Genomic DNA, 8,618 nt, shown 5'->3' with positions numbered 1-8,618 from the left:
CGGAAAAAATCTACGGGATTTCACATAATCTAGATCCCCCGTGGTAATCATACAATGCGTCCTAACCAATAAACCAATCTAACCTTAACCCTGTGGGATTTATACACTATATCTATATATCCCCTAGCCAGGAGCTCTGCCCACTAGATCTCCACATGCCTTTATATAGCGAAACCCAAACTTTTCTTCACTTCCGTTTATGGTCTATGCTTGGTTACTAATCATTTGAGGCACTTCATGACTCAAATATCATGCTGTGATCGATACTAATGTCTATTTCTGTATATCCACTGTATGGCCTTAGAAATGACCTGGAATCGACGCAGCACTTAAAATGAAACATTTCTCACTGGCATTTCTCAACGTAATGGCGTCATGGCCTGTCAAATCTTCCGGTGGCAAAACGCGCATGCGCAGAATAGCGTAAATAATTACCAAAACACGCAAAAGAAGTATAATAAAACTACAAGAATGCATTACATACATGACTTCGGAAAAGTAGATACTGATAATTACAAAATAATCATTCTCATAAGCACGTACTACTTGCTAAATTGCAGTAATGAGTTACCGTCACTTTTGTTTTGGTCCTGGCAAGGGAAACAGACGGCGACTTAGAAAGTGATGGGTCGCCCTTCTCTCTTCTCTGTCCTGTACCTCCGCGTGGTCACAGCATGATAATAATGTAGTTTCATGTGTGATGTCTTGGAGTGAGTTACGTGGGAGGGTCCAGTTCCTTTCCCACGGAGAGTGCTGGTTACCTTTTTTTTTTTTTTTTTTTAGGTAATAATTCTCTTTATCTATCCGGGCTTGGGACCAGCACTGACTTAGGGCTGGCTTGGGCCACCCAGTGGCAGGTAGCTCTCAGGTGAATTCCTGCCAACGGGAACAACGCGCCGGCCGGTGACTCGAACCTCGAAACTCAGATTGCCGTCCGTGACAGTCTGAGAACGATGCTCTAGCCATTCGGGCACCGCGGCCTCCTTGGCGATCAGGGGCTTCCATGATTTTTGGCAATTTTGAGCGGTGGTTTGCCATTGCCTCTCCGACCGGTGTTTTTTTTTTTTTCTTTTCTTTTTTACGAGGTCACCATCTCTATTACCCGGCACTGACTTGGGCTGGCTTGGCCCACCCAGTGGCTAGGCAGCAATCGAGGTGAAGTTCCTTGCCCAAGGGAAACCACGCGCCGCCGGTTGACTCGAAAACCCTCGAACTCCGATTACCGTCGTGACAGTCTTGAGTCCGAAGCTCAACATTCGGCAACCGCGTCCCCATATAATTTTTTAATGCATAGGTCGTGTTTGAGCACCGTGGTCACAGCAGATACTTAATTGTAGTGAGGGAGGGTCCCCAGTTCCTTTCCTGGGAGATGGCGGTGTTACCATTTAGATATCATTCTCTCTATTTATCCGGGCTTGGGACCAGCAACTAAATGGGCGGCCTGCCCACCCAGTAGCTAAATAGGCAAGGACTTCATCGTATTAGGTTCGATTTACCTAAAAAATATGTAGAGCAGCGCGCGTCCTCACATACGCGATGCGTGTGGCATGGATGCATCCACGCATCTCATGCGGCGATTGGTGTGTGCACGTGCAATGATTATACAAAAAACAATGCGCATCAATACTTGTATGTCTATGCCCGGGATGGCATGCTAAGTGCCAGAACTTGGTGAGTAATCTGCATAGAGAGACCTCATTACCGTAGACTAACTGTGCTTCTGAAAGCATCGGTGGTAAGGATTTTACGTCCAGCGAGAGGCATATAAAGACACATTTCTACACTCCAATTATATACGAAAAATTCATTAACAAGGCATTGTGGCACTTTTTACAAATTAAATAGCCAACAAAAAGTCGAACATTGGGAATAATCATAATCTGCTGCAGCGAAGTGACTCGGCAGCCTTTGTGTTTCCCCTCCTTGGGAAATCCCGGCTTGAGCTGACTGATTATAAGTGCAAAGCATACCGTATAGTTCGGACGTGAAAGAAAGGAAATAAAACATACTGACTTTTCTTAAAAGGTAGATTAATAACCCGACAACAAAATCTGCTAACATTAATAAACACACTATCTATATACCGGTATGTGCAGTTGTTTCATTGGTCTGTGTGTATACATCATAATCTAGTGGAATGATACATGGACAATACATACACACACACAACGTGGTGTGTGTGTGTGGTGTGTGGTGTGTGTGTGTGTGTGTGTGTGTGTGTGTGTGTGTGGGTGTCTTGTGTGTGTGTGTGTGTGTGTGTGTGTGTGTGTGGTGGGTGTGTGTGTGTGTTGTGTGTCGTGTGTGGGTATGTGTGTGTGTGTGTGTGTGTTGTGTTTGTGTGTGGTTGTGTGTGTGTGTGTTGGTGGTGTGTGTGTGTGTGTGTTGTGTTGTTGTGGTGTTGTGTGTGTGTGTGTGTGTGTGTGTGTGTGTGTGTGTGTGTGTTGTGTGTGTGTGTGTGGGTGTGTGTGTGTGTGTGTGCCGCGCGCGCGCGATATAACTATAACTATAACTTAAATATAACTATATATATATATATATTATTATATTATATATAATATATAGATATAATATAATATATAACCCGCACGTTCTCACAAACAGCAAATGTAAATATATAATTGCACAAAATTACAATAGCAGTAATAGCAGCGCGAAAATTGGCACGATAATGGCCCTTTAGTAGAAGATTAATATCACAAAAATTTGCAGTTGCTGTTGACCAAACAGGAGTCAAATTAAAAGAATTGCCAAAAGCTATTAATCGATGATTCTGTCTTGACTGTGCCAGGAAAGTGTATATTTCTGATATTTCGCAAAAAACGCGTGTTTATTTTGTGAAACAGCAACAAATAATATGTTGATGACGAGAAAACTTGATTATAACTTTTCCTTTCTTTCTGTTATATAAATGATCATGAAGCAATATTAAAGATTTATTACCATTTGTCCTTGTTTTGTGTTACACTAAATGTTTACTAAACCAATGTTCTAGTATCACTGAAGCAAATTTTACAATTTAATATCGACACAAAAAAAACACATCTACAGAAACAGTACACGCAAAATGCACAATTCACACAAAATGAAAACACCAACATCGCCTAAACACTACCACTACGGCATAATATGCGAATGCGACGGCTGACTTTGATATGTTGGAACTCATTAGCGTATTAGAATTAGCAATTCGTTAAGTTCAAGTATTCTGTTAATTCCATTGCAATTTTATTAGGACAATATACACCGGATACAAGGAGTCATAAACTTACACGCTGATTAATTACTAAATCTGGGTTCTAGCGGAGCATTCGCATAATTTGGCGTAATGGGACACTGTTCGAGGTCCAATTAAAGACACAGATAAGCAAACACAGTACGCCTGCATCTGGGCAAACATGACAGATACACGGACATACATTTATTATACAGAAAAGATAACAGACCCCATTTTCATGGTAAATATGCAGATAAATAGACAATTACACACAAGTTTACACATCGATGCACCCATGGGCATACACCGTAAAACAAATAATACACACATGAATACTGTAGTCATACCACATGACCTTCTGTGCAGGTATCATTCAGCGTTGCCTGTTAATGTGGAAGTAGAATACCAAAGATCGTCTATAAAACCATCTTGGATACTCTCACCTTAAACTTGGTCTAAGCATAGTTATCCCTATTATACCCAAACTTTTTAATTACTCTTTAGCTGTGTAAGATGGTAGTATTAGTTGATGTTTCTCAGAAAGAGATACTTTATTTTAGTATTTGTGTGACTTTCTATATATGTATATCTTACAATCTTAATTAATTTAGGAAAACAGTGTAAAATGTAATAATTGACCCTACAAAGGATTTTTTTCTTTTTTTTTGTCCCCACACAAAAATTTTTTTGTCTTTAAAATTATATGTTTGTAATATATGTATCCAAGCAGACGTTAAAATTTTGGGTTAATTTCCGACTATGACAATCCCGGGTCTTCCCTTGACAACTATTATATCTTCAGATTTGTTCTCGTTGTGATGAGAACGAATATGATGTCATTTCCGTCGCATTGCTCAGCCGACAATCTGATGTGATTTGATACGTCCGATAGCAGGGGAAGGCTGTGAAGTCGATTATGGGGTAAAACAGGTTCGGAATAGAGAGCAAGCAGCGTGTAAAACAAGCACGAAAAACGCTTAAAATCTGTTGGTGAAAAAACTAGCCGGACGTCCCGTCATCTTTGAAGATATACGGACGACGCTGCAACTTTCGAAAAATAAAAACGGGGAATCCAAACTCATCGTTCGGAAAATCTACGGGATTTCACATAATCTAGATTCCCCCGCGGTAATCATTACAAATGCGTCCTAACCAATAAACCAACTAACCTTAACCCTGTGGGATTTTACACTATATCTATATATCCCCTAGCCAGGAGCTCTGCCCACTAGTATCCCCACAGCCCTATATAGCGAAACCCAAACTTTTTCTTCACTTCACGTTTATGGTCTATTGCTTGGTTTTACTAATCATTTGAGGCACTTCATGACTCAAATATCAGCTGTGCTCGATACTAATGTCTCTTTTGATATCCACTGTATGGCCTTAGAAAGTGACCTGGAATCGATGCAGAACTTAAAATGAAACATTTCTCACTGGAATTTATCAAACGATAATGGCGTCATCGGCCTGTAAAAATCTTCCGGTGGCAAAACGGCGGCATGCGCAGAATAGCGTAAATAATTACAAAAACACGCAAAAGAAGTATAATTAAAAATCAAGAAATGCAATTAATACATGAATTCGGAAAAAAGTAGATACTGATAATTACAAAAGAACATTCTCATAAGCACGTACTACTTGCTAAATTGCGTAATGAGTTACGTCACTTTTGTTTTGGTCCTGGAAAGGGAACAGCGGCGACTTAGAAATTGATGGGTCGCCTTCTCTCTTTCTGTCCTGTACCTCTCCTTATTCGATTTGCACACTTTTGCCATAGATGAAAAATGTCTGTTTCGCAAGATAACCACTCCACACATTTTTTTTTTTTTTTTTTATACTGTAATCCTGGTTGTCATACACAGAAAGTTTTCCAATTTTTAAAGTATATACAGTGTTAAAGCTTGATACTATAACCATAACCAGAGAGAGAACAGAGAGGAGTGACATTTAACTGCCAGAGAAAGAGTTTGGGATTATCTGAAAATCAGAGGTAAGGAAAGAGCATTCAGCTGTAATAGTATAATGTAAAATATCATAAAATACTAATAAATCTGATTACTAACAAAGTTAAAGTAATATTTAAGATCAAACTTGAAAAATAGAGATAAAGATTTTTTCACAGCTATTGGCTGACAATGGCACTGGGGCACCATCCCAACATTTCTCTCTTTTTATTATTGAGGATTTAAAACACATTCATAGAGTATGTTCTTGAAAAATTGCGTAATTAGACTAATATAAAATGAGGTTAGTCAAAATTACTATTGGTCAATATGTAACTACTTCAAATCGTATTCATGGCATAAATATTATACACAATTTGGTTATTTATCAGAAACGTTTTGTTCCTACAAGAAATGATTAAGTTATATTGGATAACTTTATACTGTTTATCATTCCGAAAGAGAATGATGATTTTTTTTCCTGTGGCTGCTTGGGACAAGAAGTAAAGCAGTATCATCTTCAGGAATCCCCTGAATTGATGAAAGCAAGGCAATAAGAAATACAAGAAAATTAATCCTTGAAAGAGAAAGACCAAAGAGGGAAGAAAACGTGAATAAGTGTGAGAGGTTGGATCTACAACACTTGGAGGGACGTTGACATTGTAGAGAATGTTATAATGTGAAAGTGTAATGATGAATGGTTCAATATATCAGGAAATGTCTTCAGTTTGGCGATAAAATATAGTGCCACCCTAGACAAAGTCCGAGTGGTTCCCAGAATTAAGGGGACAAAGTTATCTGTGCTAAAGAATATTGGGGACGGGCGCTATATGCCAATACCCAAAAAACTGGGTAGTGAGCATATATGGTTCTGATACAGGAGTCGAATCTATTGGTTCACATATTAGCAACACTGAGTGAAGTTGGAAGCCGATGAGACTACATTCACCCCGTCCCGACACGCATATAGACCTACATATAAACAGCCCTAGTCAACATACACGTGCTGCATAGACGTTCAACATTTCAAGTCTAAGACCTGATGTACACTGAAGCACATATATGCAAACCACACAAATGCCTACTCACCCCATGCCCCTCCTTCCCCACCATCCCCCAAACACAAACACATACAAACATGTACATTCAACTGTACTCTACACACACACACACACACACACACACACACACACACACACACACACACACACACACACACACACACACACACACACACACACACACACCAGAGTTACCATGGGACTCCGAGGGGGTTCGCCTGACACATAAACTGCCTGTCTTCTGTCGGCCAAGCATCACTCAGCTGTAATTCCGAATACCAGGACGGTATCTCCAAGCTTTTCCGAAGGGATTCACTACGACGTTTCTGTCCTACCTCGGTGTCATTGTCTCTGGGTTTCCGTCGCCCCAACAAAACGAGGTCGTGTGCCGGACCTTCTCAAGGTCCATGTACAGGGAGCCTTCAGTCATGATGGAGGCAAGAGGGAAGGGGTAAGTACAATGGTTTGACGACGAATCAGTGCGAATCGATTAAAATCTGTATAGGCCTTTTTTTAACATTTCCGAAACCCTTGACCTTTGACACACTTGATACAGTTTGCCCGTAATGCATACATTACTAGGAAAACCTGTGAAACATAATCTGCGGTCTCAAATATATACCTTCACTTTGATACCAATTCAGCCAGCCAATTTTTCAGATATATATCATGTAGGCTCAGCTAAAGATCTTATATTTTCAATTAATTAAAAAGTGCATCATAAGTTTCTCGATAAAAAACTTATATAAAGGTATAGAATGTTTCAATGCCTTTTTAGCAGCATAGATCAAAACATGTTCACTCTATGTGGTGAGATTTGAAGCAATCAAGATGATCGCTAGGAACAGCAGCTAAGCATTTCCAATGCTTCCGAGTTTTACTGGACTGTATTGACTTCAATAGGATGAATGCTTCAAATCATTCGTACGTTTATAATATATTTCGTACAGGCTCAAAAAAATATTAAGAATTGCTGTTTACCTTGATTTTGTGATAGAATTCAATCAATAATTCCAGGGAAATGTCGGTGATCATTGAGAATTACCCAGTGGCGGTGGATACAAAAGATGCAAAACCTTAGCACTTCCACTTTTCATATACACGATAATGTATGTAATAAGAAAAAATATTTGAATTGAATCGAGAAATACATTAAACTTCCACAGGCTTGCAAAGTGCAGTGGCCGTGTATAACAATACAAGTGCAGACATAGTTGGCACTTATTCCATCTTATTTGAAGCTTACAGAAGGTTCTGTTTGTGATTTAACCTCACCCAGCCTATTAAATATTTTAATTAGTTTCTGTTAACTTTCATGTGAAAGAAGAACTTTTTCAAAACGTGATATTACCTCTTTATATGACCGTCCTACCTGTAGCGACTTGACCACAAACTGAAACAATGGGTCAAAGTATCAGGGTTTTGATATGTTACAAATAAGGTCTTATGTGTATGTCCGTGTGTGTGGTTTGCCAAACACACCACACAGGATCACCTCCTGTAGTTGTGGAAGTCACCAGCCATATGGTTATTGCTGCATCGTTTGTAAAGCCGAGGCGTGTGTCCGGGGATCCTCGTCGCAGTTCGTTTTGGCTGATTGGTACGTCGTTGAGCTCGGCCGGTTTCAGTACAGAGTCCGTCCACATCGAAGCGGTAGATCGCACTCACGGAAGCTGTTCCGATGTTATAGATATATATATATACTATATATATATATATATATATATATATTATATATATGTGTGTGTGTGGTGTCCTGTGTGTGGGTGTGGTGTGTGTGTGTGTTTGTGTGGTGTGTTGTGTGTGTGTGTGTGTGTGTACACACAAACACACACACATATATATACATTTAAATATATATATTATATATATATATATATATTAATATATATATATATAATATATATATATATATATGTATATGTGATGCGATTTTCAGGAAAGTGATAAGCTGATTGGTATCCCCAACCATTCTCACTTAGGAAAGACATAAAGACACACACACACGCACACACACGCGCACACACACACACACACACACACACAGGACACACACACACACACACAAACACACGCGCGCGCGCAATATATATAGTCATATACATACAATATATATATATACACATATAAACATACATATAAATCTATATATACATATACATACAAATATATAATATAAATAATACACCCACACACACACACACACATCACACACACACAACACACACACACATTAATATATATATAATATATATATATATATATATATATATATACCATATATATATATATATACACCATACAGATACTAACCATATACAGATATATATATAATATAATATAATATATAATATATAATATATATATAATATATATATCTTATATGTGTTGTGTGTG

This window comes from Penaeus monodon, chromosome 1 (genome assembly GCF_015228065.2).
Source record: "Penaeus monodon isolate SGIC_2016 chromosome 1, NSTDA_Pmon_1, whole genome shotgun sequence".
Taxonomy (NCBI): Eukaryota; Metazoa; Arthropoda; class Malacostraca; order Decapoda; family Penaeidae; genus Penaeus; species Penaeus monodon.
Note: the sequence above shows the minus strand (reverse complement) of the source record.